The sequence below is a fragment of the Saimiri boliviensis genome, chromosome 11 (assembly GCF_048565385.1).
Source record: "Saimiri boliviensis isolate mSaiBol1 chromosome 11, mSaiBol1.pri, whole genome shotgun sequence".
Lineage (NCBI taxonomy): Eukaryota > Metazoa > Chordata > Mammalia > Primates > Cebidae > Saimiri > Saimiri boliviensis.
In genome coordinates, this window is record NC_133459.1 from 37,804,547 (window position 1) to 37,818,576 (window position 14,030).

Here is a 14,030-nt window from a genome sequence, read left to right on the forward strand (position 1 = left end):
GGTAACAAAAGGAATCTTGGAACATCAGGCTGGAAAAAAGATAAACAAGGGCAAACATATAGATCAATACAATAGATTGTCTTTTTCCTCTTGAGTATTCTAAATTATGTTCAACAGTTGAAGCAAAAATTACACTTGTCTAAGTGGCTGTTCATATATAGAAAGGAAATACTTAAGACAATTACATTATAAATGGGGAAAGTAAAGGGACACAGAGGAAGGTTTCTTTCTTTGTTTTTTGTGGTTTTGCTTTTTTTTTTTTTTTTTTTTTTTTTTGAGATGGAGTCTCATCGCACTGTCACCTGGGCTGGAGTGCAGAGGCTCCATCTCGGCTCACTGCAACCTCCGCCTTCCAGGTTCAAGTAATTCTCCTTGCCTCAGCCTCCCAAGTAGCTAGGATTATAGGCACCCATCACCATGCCCAGCTAATTTTTTTGTATTTTTAATGGAGATGGGGTACTCCACCCTGGGGAACGAGAGCAAAACTCCATCTCAAAAAAAAAAAAAAAAAAATGGCCCTCGGAGTGGCCATCATAATCAAAGCTCACCCTCCCGAGTTGAAAAAATTTATGGACAAGAAGTTATCATTGAAATTAAATGGTGGCAGACATGTCGAAGGAATATTGCGGGGATTTGATCCCTTTATGAATCTTGTGATAGATGAATGTGTGGAGATGGCGACTAGCGGACAACAGAACAATATTGGAACGGTGGTAATACGAGGAAATAGTATCATCATGTTAGAAGCCTTGGAATGAGTATAAATAATGGCTGTTGAGTGGAGAAACCCATGTCCTCTCTCCATAGGGCCTGTTTTACTATGATGCAAAAATTAGGTCATGTACATTTTCATATTAGACTTTTTGCTAAATAAACTTTTGTAATAGTAAAAAAAAAAAAAACCCAAAAAACAAAACAAACAAAAACTATTAGACAGAAAGTTAACAAGGATATAGAACTTAACACCATGATTAGTCAACAGGATACAATCAGCATTTATAGAACATCATCAACAAAACACAAATTCTTTTTTTATTTTTATTTTTATTTTTTTTATTTAGCGAGAGAGAGAAACAGGAGAAGGAGAGAGAAAGAACCAGCTAACTCTCACACTCAGTGAGAGAATCCAGAAAGGTGGCATCCAGGAGAGGAAAGCAGCTTCCACACTGAGTGGAAGCGAATAGAGAGAGATGGAGTTTAGGAGGGGAAGACAGGCTTCCATGAAGAGTGTGTTCGTGGAAGGGAACTCCAGAGGGGAAATGAGAAAGAGAGAAAGATGGCTGCCACGAAGGGAGTGTTTGTGGAAGGGGATCCAAGCATGGAGTCCCTCTTTTTTTTTTTTTTGAGACGGAGTCTCACTCTGTCCCCCAGGCTGGAGTGCAGTGGCGCTATCTCAGCTCACTGCAACTTCTGTCTCCTGGGTTCAAGCAATTATCCTGTCTCAACCTCCTGAGTAGCTGGGATTATAGGCACATGCCACGATGCCGGGCTAATTTTTGTATTTTTGGTAGAAACTGGGTTTCACCATGTTGGTCAGGCTGGTCTTGAACGCCTGACCTTGTGATCCGCCCTCCTTGGCCTCCCAAAGTGCTTGGATTACAGGTGTAAGCCACGGCACCAGGCCAATACACATTTTTTTTTAAGCACTCATGAAATATATATCAAGATCAGCCATATCCTGGGTTATAAAACAGACCTCAACAAATTTAAAATAATTGAATCATACAGAGTGTATGACTAAAATGGACTCAAACTAAGAATTAATAACACAAAGGAAATCTCCAGAAAGATTTTCAAACACTTGAAAACTGAATAACGCATTTCTAAATAATCTATGAATCAAAGAGCAATCCTCAAGAGAAATAAAAAATATATTAACTTGAATGAAAATGAAAATACAACATATCAAAATTTGTAAGACACAGCTAAATCACAACTACGAAGGAAATTTATACACTAAATGCTTACATTAGAAAAGAGGGAAAACAATCTCAAATCAATAATAAAAGCTTCCAGCTCAGGAAATTAGAAAAGAACAAAATAAACCGTAAACAAACAGAAAGAAGGAAATAGAGGAGACACCCATATAATTGAAAACAGAAAAACAGTAGAGAATACCAACAAAACAGTAAACTGGTTCTTTGAAAAAAAATCAATAAAGTTGACAAATTTTTTCTTTTTCTTTTTTTTGAGACGGAGTTTCGCTCTTGTTACCAAGGCTGGAGTGCAATGGCACGATCTCGGCTGACCGCAACCTCCGCCTCCTGGGTTCAGGCAATTCTCCTGCCTCAGCCTCCTGAGTAGCTAGGATTTCAGGCACAAGCCATCATGGCCAGCTAATTTTTTGTATTTTTAGTAGAGACGGGGTTTCACCAAGTTGACTAGGATGGTCTCAATCTCTTGACCTCATGATCCACCCGCCTTGGCCTCCCAAAGTGCTGGGATTACAGGCTTGAGCCACCGCACCCGGCCTCTTTTCTTTTTTTTAAAATTAAGACAGTTGGCTGGGCACGGTGGCTCAAGCCTATAATCCCAGTACTTTGGGAGGTCAAGGCAGGCGGATCATGAGGTCAGGAGATAGAGACCTCCTGGCTAACACCGTAAAAACCCATCTGTACTAAAAATACAAAAAAGTAGCCAAGGTGGTAACATGCGCCTGTAGTCCAGCTACTTGGGAAACTGAGGTAGAAGAATTGCTTTATGTTGGGAGGCAGATGTTGCAGTGAGCTGAGATCGCACCACTGCACTCCAGCCTAGGCCACAGAACACCTCACCGAAAAAAAAAAAAAAAAAAAAAAAAAAAACAAATAGAAATTGAGACAGGCTTTCGCTCTGTTACCCAGGCTAGAGTGCAATGGTGTGATCACAACTCACTACAGCCTCAACCTGGTGGGCTCAAACAATTCTCCTGCCTCATCTTCCTGAGTAGCTGTGACTACAGGTGCATGCCAATATGCCTGTCTAATTTTCGTATTTTTTGTAAAGACTGGGTTTCATCGTGTTGGCTCAGATTGGTCTCAAACTCCTGGGCTCATGCTATCCACCCACCTCAACTTCCCAAGGTACTCGGATTACAGATATGAGCCACTGCATAAGGCCAAATTGGCAAATCTTTAACCAGGCTGACTCAAAAAGAGAGACAGAGATTGGGCGCTATGGCTCACCCCTGTAATCCTAGCAGTTTGGGAGGCTGAGGCAGATGTATCACTTGAGCTCAGGAGTTCAAGGCCAGCCTGGGCAACATAGCAAAAACCCAGTGTCTCATCTACAAAAAATACAAAAATTAGCCAGGCGTGGTGGCGTGTGTATGTAGTGCTGGCTGCTTGGGAGGCTGAGGTCGAAAGATCCCATAAACCCTAGAGGATCCCATAAACCTGGGAGGCGGAGGTTGCAATCAGCCTAGATCACGCCACTGCACTCCAGGCTGAGTGAGATTCTGTCTCAAAAAAAATATATATATATTATTTTTATAGAGACACCATTTCACTATGTTGCCCAGGCTAGACTTGAACTCCTGGGCTCAAGTGATTCTCCAGCCTCAGCCCTCCCAAAGTGCTAGGATTACAGGTGTGAACCACTGTGCTCACCCCATGTATTCTTTTTTTTTTTCTTTTTTTCTTTTTTGAGACAGAGTTTCGCTCTTTTTACCCAGGCTGGAGTGCAATGGCACGATCTCGGCTCACCGCAACCTCCGCCTCCTGGGTTCAGGCAATTCTCCTGCCTCAGCCTCCTGAGTAGCTGGGATTACAGGCACGCACCACCATGCCCAGCTAATTTTTTCGTATTTTTAGTAGAGACGGGGTTTCACCATGTTGACTAGGATAGTCTCGATCTCTTGACCTTGTGATCCACCCGCCTCGGCCTCCCAAAGTGCTGGGATTACAGGCTTGAGCCACCACGCCCGGCCCATGTATTCTTAATGTCAGGAATAAAACAGAAGCTATCACTGCAGACCCTGCAGATATCAATAGGATAATAAGGGAATTTTTTTTTTTTTTTTTTTTTTTTTTTTTTGAGATGGAGTTTTGCTCTTGTTACCCAGGCTGGAGTGCAATGGCGCGATCTTGGCTCACCGCAACCTCCGCCTCCTGTGTTCAAGCAATTCTGCTTCAGCCTCCCGAGTAGCTGGGACTACAGGCGTGCGCCATCATGCCCAGCTAATTTTTGTATTTTTAGTAGAGACGGGGTTTCACCTCGTTGACCAGGATGGTCTCGATCTCTTGACCTCGTGATCCACCCGCCTCGGCCTCCCAAAGTGCTGGGATTATAGGTGTGAGCCACTGCGCCTGGCCCAGATAATAAGGGAATTTTATAAATAATGTTACAAATATACATTTGACAACTTAGATGCAATGAATTAATTCCTTAAAAAATAAAAACTACCACAACACACCTGATATGAAATAATTGCAGTAGCTTTATAACTATTAAGGACATTGAATTCGTAATTTAAAACTCTCTCCCCTAAGAAATCTTTACCCCAGATGGTTTCAGTGGAGAATTCTATCAAACGTTTAAAGAAGAATTAACGACAGTTCTACAAATCTGATCCAGAAAATAGAAGAGATGAAGTATTTAAGTCATTTTATAAGGCGCATCTTACTCATATCAAAACCAGACAAAGAAAATACAAAAAAGATGACTACAGACCAATGGCCTTCAGTAAGAACACAGATACAAAAATCATTAACAAAACATTAGCAAATAGGCTGGGGATGGTGCCTCATGCCTGTAATCCCAGTACTTTGGGAGGCTAAAGCAGATGGATCACAAGAGATCAGGAGTTTGAGACCAGCCTGACCAACATGTGAAATCCCATCTCTACTAAAAATTTTAAAAATTAGCCAGGCATGGTGGTGCGTGCCTGGGAGGCTACTCCAGAGGCTGAGGCAAGAGAATCACTTAGAACCCAGGAGGCGGAGGTTGCAGTGAGCTGAGACAAGAGTAAGACTCTGTCTAAAAAAAAAAAAAAAAAAAAAAAAAAATTAACAAATAGAATTCAGCAACTTATGAAAAGAATTATATACTATGACGAGGTGCGAATTATTCCAGGGATGCAAGGCTGATTAAATATTCAAAAATCAATCAATGTTATTCACCCTGTTAACAGGCTAAAGAAAAATCAATTGGCCGGGCGCGGTGGCTCAAGCCTGTAATCCCAGCACTTTGGGAGGCCGAGGCGGGTGGATCACAAGGTCGAGAGATCGAGACCAACCTGGTCAACATGGTGAAACCCCGTCTCTACTAAAAATACAAAAAATTAGCTGGGCATGGTGGCGCGTGCCTATAATCCCAGCTACTCAGGAGGCTGAGGCAGGAGAATTGCCTGAACCCAGGAGGCGGAGGTTGCGGTGAGCCGAGATCGTGCCATTGCACTCCAGCCTGGGTAACAAGAGCGAAACTCCGTCTCAAAAAAAAAAAAAAAAGAAAAGAAAAATCAATTGACAGAGAAAAAACACTTGACAAAATTCAATACCAATTCATAATATAAACTCTCAGAAAACTAGAAATAAAAGGGAATTTTCTCAATTGGATAAAGAGCATCTACAAAAAAACCTACAACTAACATTATACTTCATAGTGAGAGACTGAATGCTTTCTCCCTGACTGAACACAAGGCAAGCATGTCCACTTTCACCAATCTTATTCAACACAGTGCTGGAAATTGTAGTCTGTGTAATAAGAATAGCAAAAGAATTTTAAAAGTGTACATATTGGGCTGGGCGCAGTGGCTCACCCCTGTAATCCCAGCCCTTTGGGAGGCTGAGGTGGGCAGATCACGAGGTCAGAAGTTCAAGAATTGCTTGAACCAGGACCCCGGAGGGGGAGGTTGTATTGAGCTGAGATTGTGCCACTGCACTCCAGCCTGGGCTACAGAGCAAGACTCCATCTCAAAAAAAAAAATTTAGTCTGGCATGGTGGTGCACACCTGTAATCCTAGCTGCTTGGGAGGCTGAGATAGAATTGCTTGAACCCAGGAGGTGGAGGCTGCAGTGAGCTGAGATCATGACACTGTACTCCAGCCTGGATGACAGAGTGAGACTCTGTCTCAAAAAGTAATAATAATAATTTTTTTTTAAGTGAGAATACCACATGCTGAAGTATGTGGACAATTGAATTTTTCATATTGTTAGGAATATAAAATGGGACAGCCACTCTGAAAGCTAATCTGGTATTTTCTTTATTATTTATTTTTTAAGAGAGGAAAACATGAAGTGCTCTGGTGCCATCATAGCTTACTGCAGCCTCCAACTCCTGGGCTCCAGCGATCCTTCCACCTCAGCCCCCCGAGTGGCTAGGACTAGAGGTGTGCACCCTAAAGTCTGGCTAAACTTTTCTTTTCTTTTCTTTTCTTTTTTTTTGAGACTGAGTGCCTGGCTCTGTCACCCAGGCTGGAGTGCAGTGGCGCCATTACGGCCCACTGCAACCTTTGCCTGCCAGGATCAAGCAATTCTCCAGCCTCAGCCTCCTGAGTAGCTGGGACTACAAGCATGCACCACCATGCCTGGCTAATTGTTTGTATTTTTAGTAGAGATGGGGTTTCACCATGCTAGCCAGGCTGGTCTCAAATTCCTGACTTCATGATCGGCCTCCCAAAGTGCTGGGATTTCAGGTATGAGACACCACGCCAAGCCTTAATTTTTAATTTTTGTAGAAGTACGGTCTCATTATGTTGCCTAGGCTGGTCTTGAACTCCTGAGCTTAAGTGATCCTCCTGCCTTGACTTCCCAGTGTGCTGGGATTACAGGCATGAATCTCTATGCCTGGCTCCACTATTTACTTTCAACACTAAACATTCCCTTACCATATGACCTAGAAATTTTCCTTCTTGGCATTTATCCCAGATAAATGAAAACTTATGTCCACTAGAAAGTCTGTACATGATTTTTCATAACAGTGTTATTTGTAATAGCCAAAACCTGGAAACAACCAAAATGTCCATCAAATCGATGAATGGCTAAATAACCAGGATATGGCGTCTATGGCTGTACCACCCTGAACGTGCCCGATCTCTTCTGATCTTGTGGGACTATCGGGTGCTGTAGTCTTTTTGGCTTCCTTCTCTCTCCCTCTTTCCCCCTTTTGTCGCTGTGCTTTTCAACCGTCCTCTGCCTCTGCTCCCCCTTTTCTGCCACCTGCACCCCTGCTGCAGCCTGGGACCTCCTCATGGGGGTCCACCACTTCAGCCCCTGGGGCCACTGCAAACAGGTACAGCCATAGCTCCCTGAACGCACCTGATCTTGTCTGATCTCAGAAGCTAAGCAGGGTCTGGCCTGGTTAGTACTTGGATGGGAGGCTGCATGGGAATACCAGGTGTTGTAGGCTTTTGGCTTCTATTCCCTTCCAGTTTCCCCCTTTTGTTGCTAGGCTTCCCAATCGCCCCCTGATGCTGCTCTGCCTTATCTGCCTACCTGTGCCCCCACTGCAGCCTAAGACTTCCTCGTGGGGGTCTGCCACTGCAGCACCACCAGGCAGCAGTATCCCACCTCTTAAAAATAAATAAATAAGCCGGGCGCGGTGGCTCAAGCCTGTAATCCCAGCACTTTGGGAGGCTGAGGCGGGTGGATCACGAGGTCAAGAGATCGAGACCATCCTGGTCAACATGGTGAAACCCCGTCTCTACTAAAAATACAAAAAATGAGCTGGGCGTGGTGGCACGTGCCTGTAATCCCAGCTACTCAGGAGGCTGAGGCAGGAGAATTGCCTGAACCCAAGAGGCGGAGGTTGCGGTGAGCCGAGATCGCGCCATTGCACTCCAGCGTGGGTAACAAGAGCGAAACTCCGTCTCAAAAATAAATAAATAAATAAATAAATAAATAAATAAATAAACAAACCGTGGTATATCCATATCACATGTAGAAAGTAAAATGGGAGCCCCCAAAAGACATGTACATATCTTAACTCCTGAACCTGAGAATGTGACCTTATTCAAAAATAGGGCCTTTGCAGTGCTTGTTAAGGATCTCGAGATGAGATTATCCTAGATTACCTGGGTGGGCCCTAAATCCAATGACAAGTGTCTTTTTTTTTTGTCCAAGCAATCAGTTATCCTGTCTCAGCCTCCCTAGTTGCTGGGACCACAGGCATGTGCCACCACACCTGGCTGATTTTTTTTTTTTTTTTTTTTTTTTTTTTGGAGACAGAATCTCTCTCTGTCATCCAGGCTGGAGTGCAGTGGTGCTATCTGGGCTCACTGAAACCTCAGCTCCTGGGTTTAAGCAATTCTCATGCCTCAACCTCCTGAGTAGCTGAGATTACAGGTGTTCACTACTATGCTTGGCTAATTTTTTGTATTTTTAGTAGAGACGAGGTTTCACCATGTTGGCCAGGCTGGTCTTGAACTCCTGACCTTGTGATCCACCCACCTCGAACTCCCAAAGTGCTGGGATTACAGGCATTAGGCACCGCGCCCAGCCAATGAAGGAACTTTTTGGGGAAATGAATATGTTCTATGTTTCATTGGTGAATATAATCCCAAAACTCATCTAACTAGACCCTTAATTGCCCCCAAAAGTTCTTGTGTACAAATTATACCTCCGTAAAAAAAATTTTTTTAGGCCAGACGCAGTGGCGCACCCCTGTAATCCCAGCACTTTGGGAGGCCAAAGGGAGTGGATCACCTAAGGTCAGGAGTTTGAGACCAGCCTGACTAACATGGTAAAACCCCATCTCTACTAAATTAAAAAAATTAGCCAGGCATGCTGGTGAATGCCTGTAATCCCAGCTACTCGGGAGGCTGAGGCAAGAGAATCACTTGAACCCGGGAAGTGGAGGTTGCAGTGAACCGAGATCATGGCATTGTACTTCAGCCTGGGCAACAGAAGCGAAACTCCGTCTCAAAGCAACAACAACAAAAATGTATATGAAAATTAGCTGGGCACCGGGTACGGTCGCTCAAGCCTGTAATCCCAGCACTTTGGGAGGCTGAGGCGGGTGGGTCACGAGGTCAAGAGATCGAGACCAGCCTGGTCAACATGGTGAAACCCCTTCTCTACTAAAAATACAGAAAAATTAGCTGGGCATGGTGGCACGTGCCTGTAATCCCAGCTACTCGGGAGGCTGAGGTAGGAGAATTGCCTGAACCTAGGAGGCGGAGGTTGTGGTGAGCCGAGATCTTGCCATTGCACTCCAGCCTGGGCAACAAGAGCAAAACTCCGTCTCAAAAAAAAAAAGAAAAGAAAAGAAAAGAAAGGAAAGAAAGAAAGAAAATTAGTTGGACATGGTGGCAGGCGCATGGAATCCCAGCTTCTCGGGAGGCTGAGGCAGGAGAATCACTTGAACACGGGAGGCATAGGTTGATGTGAACTGAGATTGCATCACTACACCCTAGTCTGGGCGACAGAGCAAGACTCTGTCTCAAAAAAAATGCTTTTAGTTAAAATCAAAAAAACAATAAAAGTATGAGGTGCAAACAAAATGTATCCATTTTCAGCTGAGTTTTTCTAAGGCAAACACTAGAATATTCTACCTTTTGCTACCTTATACTTTATCAATTAATATACATTACTGAGCACTGCAATGCAAGAATTCCATCACCTCCCCAACATCTGACATGGAATAGAAGCAGGTAAATGTTTGGTAAACGAAGGTATGCAGCGGGCTTTTGGAGAGGAGATAGACTCTGGCCACCAGCCTAACAGAATAATTTAAACTGTCTCTTGCAAACATATCTGGAGCCGTTCCCTCATTTTGTGATCCAAAGAGTAAGCACATACAACCAGCCAATCTTAGGTTATATTCTTGCCATCCTAGAGAGTAAGGGCTCCAGGACACCAGAGTAAGAAGTCTGGACTGGGGCAATTCTCTTCGTATAATGTGGATTATTGTTTATGTTCCTATCTTGTTTCCCTAGAAGGGAGCTGGAGGGCCCGCACTTTTAGGTGTAGTTCTTTTTTTTTTTTTTTTTGAGACGGAGTTTCGCTCTTGTTACCCAGGCTGGAGTGCAATGGCGCGATCTCGGCTCACCGCAACCTCCGCCTCCTGGGTTCAGGCAATTTCTCCTGCCTCAACCTCCTGAGTAGCTGGGATTACAGGCACGTGCCACCATGCCCAGCTAATTTTTGTATTTTTAGTAGAGACGGGGTTTCACCATGTTGACCAGGATGGTCTCGATCTGTTGACCTCGTGATCCACCCGCTTCAGCCTCCCAAAGTGCTGGGATTACAGGCTTGAGCCACCGCGCCCAGCACTTTTAGGTGTAGTTCTAACCCTCTCAGTCCTTACAGTTCACTGCACCCAGCGGCCAGTCAAGAATTTTTGCCACTGATGAGCTGTAATGCCATATGTTCAGGGGAATACATTACTATTTATGACATGAAGGAGAACTTTCAAATTTAAGAAGAGATTGTTTTGCATGGTGAAAACAGTAGGTATTATAAAATACTTAAATGGGAGCCTTTCCCACTCCAGAACAACCTACTTAGCATTAGATAAATTTACTATTTAAAGTAGCCAAAGATGACCTCTAGAAATAGAACCTAAAGAAATAATAGCAAATGAATGTAGAGACAAAAAAACTAAAAGAATTCTCTGTAAAAAAAAAAAAATGCATTTAGAAGATTTGTTGCAGCATTTTTTGTTTGTTTTGGGATAGGGTCTCACTCTGTCACTTAGGCTGGAGTGCAGTGTCGTGATTTCAGCTCACTGCAACCTCTGCCTCCTGTGTTTAAGCAATTCTCCTGCCTCAGCTTCCTGAGTAGCTGGGATTACAGGCGCATGCCACCATGCCCCGCTAATTTATGTTATTTTATTTATTTATTGTTTTGTTCAGGCACAGTGGCTCATGCCTGTAATCCCAGCCCTCTGGGAGGATGAGGCAGACAGATCATTTGAGGTCAGGAGTTCGAGACCAGCCTGGCCAACATGGTGAAACCCCATATCTACTAAAAATACAAAAATTAGGCCGGGCGCGGTGGCTCAAGCCTGTAATCCCAGCACTTTGGGAGGCCGAGGCGGGTGGATCACGAGGTCGAGAGATCGAGACCATCCTGGTCAACATGGTGAAACCCCGTCTCTACTAAAAATACAAAAAATTAGCTGGGCATGGTGGCACGTGCCTGTAATCTCAGCTACTCAGGAGGCTGAGGCAGGAGAATTGCCTGAACCCAGGAGGCGGAGGTTGCGGTGAGCCGAGATCGCGCCATTGCACTCCAGCCTGGGTAACAAGAGCGAAACTCCGTCTCAAAAAAAAAAAAAAAAATACAAAAATTAGCCAGGCGTGGTGGCAGATGCCTGTTATCTCAACTACTCATGAGGCTGAGGCATGAGAATTGCTTGAACCCCTGGGAGGTGGAGGTTGCAGTGAGCCAAAATCATGCCACTGCACTTCAGCCTGGGCAACAGAGCAAGACTCTGTCTCAAAAAAAAAAAAAAAAAAAAAGACCTGCTGCCTTTTCTGGTCCAGGCCCTCTTTGTCTTTGGGCCTCTGGTCTACAAGTGGGAAACTGGAGAAAGTGGGGTTCCTTGTGCAGTGGAAGAAGGATTTGAGGCCCCACAACTGCCTTCCCTTTAATTAGAAACACTACAGTGATAACCAGCATCACTGCATTTCATGTCACAAGGGGACTTAGCATGTCTCTTGCTCAGAACTCTCTCGTGGTTTCCCAATTACAGATAGAATAATTCCCCAACTGCTTTGTACGAGGCCTCCCAGGATTTAGCTCCTACTTTTTCTCCAGCCAGCCTCACTTTCTCCTACTCTACTCACTTAACCCTCGCTCCTTTCTGTCCTACCGGTTCTCTTTAAATGCACAAAACCGAATCCATTTTTTCCACTCCTGCCTTGGCGCTTCGGCACTTGCTACTTTCTTTGCCTGAAACACTCTTCTTCCCTGTTCAATACCAAAGCTACTAGCCACACTAGCTACTCTGAATTGAGGTGTGCCAGAGGTGGGAAATGCACACCAGAATTGTTTGTCATTGTTTTTTGAAACAGTCTTCATCTGTTGTCCAGGCGTCCAGGCTGGAGTGCAGTGGTGAGATCTCAGCTTACTGCAACCTCTGCCTTCTGGGTTCCAGCCATTCTCATGCCTCAGCCTCCCAAGTAGCAGGGATTATAGGCGTGCACCACCATACCCGGCTAATTTTTGTATTTATAGTAGAGATGGGGTTTCACCATGTTGGCCAGGCTGGTCTGGAACTCCTGACCTCAAGCAATCTGCCCCCTTGGACTCCCAAAGGGCTGGGATTACAGGTATGAGCCACTGCACCTAGCCAAAATGCACACCAGATTTTGAGAGTTTTGTTCACAGAAAAGAATTTAAATTTTTAAAATATTGGTTACATTTTGAGATGATAATATTTTGGATATGTTGACACATAGCGTTGCTGTGAGGACTGAATATGCTGAGAGTTCTTTTTTTGAGAAGGAGTGTCGCTCTGTCGTCCAGGCTGGAGTGCAGTGGCGCGATCTCAGCTCACTGCAACCTCCACCTCTTGGGTTCAAGTGATTCTCCTGCCTCAGCCTCCAGAGTAGCTGGGAATACAGGCATGCCCGGCTAAATTTTTGTATTTTTAGTAGAGACGGGGTTTCACTGTGTTAGCCAGGCTGGTCTCGATCTCCTGACCTCCTGATCTGCCTGCCTCAGCCTCCTAAAGTGTTGTGAGCCACAGTGCCCGGCCCTAAGAAATTTAAAATTACACATCTGGGCCAGTCATGGTGGCTCATGCCTGTAATCCCAGTACTTTGGTAGGTCGCAGGTGGATCACTTGAGGTCAGGAGTTTGAGACCAGTATGACCAACATGGTAAAATCCCCTGTCTACTGAAAATACAAAAATTAACCGGGTGTGGTTAATTGCCGGTGCCTGTAATCCCAGTTACTCAGGAGGCTGAGGCAGAAGAATCGCTTGAACCCGGGAGGCAGAAGTTGCAGTGAGCTGAGATCACACCACTACACTACAGCCTGGGCAACAGGGTGAGATTCCATCTCAAAAAATAATAACAATAAAAATAAAATAAAATAAAATTACACGTGACTCATATTGTATTTCTACAGGACAGCACCAATCTACATGTTCTCAGGGTTGCTCCTTTTCCTATGTTCAGGTGTCTACTCAGATATCACCTCCTCAGTGTGGCATTCTCAGACCACACTATCTTATTTTTTTTTTAAAGAGGGGGTTTCACCATGTTGGTCAGGCTGGTCTTGAACTCCTGACCTTGGGTGATCCGCCCGCCTTGGCCTCCAAAGTGCTTGGATTACAGGCGTGAGCCACCACACCCAGTCACACTATCTTATTTAAAATAGTAGCTCTGGGCCAGGCACGGTGGCTCATGCCTGTAATCCCAGCACTTTGGGAGGCCAAGGTGGGTGGATCACCAGAGGTCAGTAGTGTGAGACCAGCCTGACCGACATGGTGAAACCCCGTCTCTACTAAAAATACAAAAATTAGCTGGGCACGGCGGTGGGTGCCTGTACTCTGAGCTACTTGGGAGGCTGAGGCAGGAGAATCACTTGAATCAGGGAGGTGAAGGTGTGTTGTGATTGCATCACTGCATTCCAGCCTGGGCAACAGAGTGAGACCCTCTCTCAAAAAATAAAATAGAGGGCGCAGTGGCTCACCCCTATAATCCCAGCACTTTGGGAGGCCGAGGTGGGTGGATCACGAGGTCAAGAGATGGAGACCATCCTGGTCAACAAGGTGAAACCCTGTCTCTACTAAAAATACAAAAATTAGCTGGGCATGGTGGCGCACACCTGTAGTCCCAGCTACTCGGGAGGCTGAGGCAGGAGAATTGCCTGAACCCAGGAGGCGGAGGTTGCGGTGAGCCGAGATCGCGCCATTGCACTCCAGCCTGGGTAACAAGAGCAAAACTCTGTCTCAAAAAAATAAATAAATAAAATAGAATAAAATAGTAACAACTAGTGTCATGTTTTTCTTTCTGTTTTATTCTTCTTCCTAGCATTGATTAATAAGTGCATTAGACAGAAAATAAACAGGTAAACAAATGAACCACATAATGACAAAGTGATTAAGGTTATAAAGAAAATAAAGCAAAAAGGCCGGGCGCGGTGGCTCAAGCCTGTAA

At 44.6% G+C, this 14,030-nt stretch overlaps 2 pseudogenes; both read left to right on the forward strand.

Annotated features, from left to right (window-relative positions):
* The first annotated feature begins 539 nt into the window (after positions 1-539).
* On the forward strand, positions 540-758 carry LOC120366066 (small nuclear ribonucleoprotein G pseudogene; annotated as a pseudogene).
* A 6,449-nt stretch (positions 759-7,207) lies between these two features.
* On the forward strand, positions 7,208-7,326 carry LOC120366121 (5S ribosomal RNA; annotated as a pseudogene).
* The last annotated feature ends 6,704 nt before the right edge of the window (positions 7,327-14,030 follow it).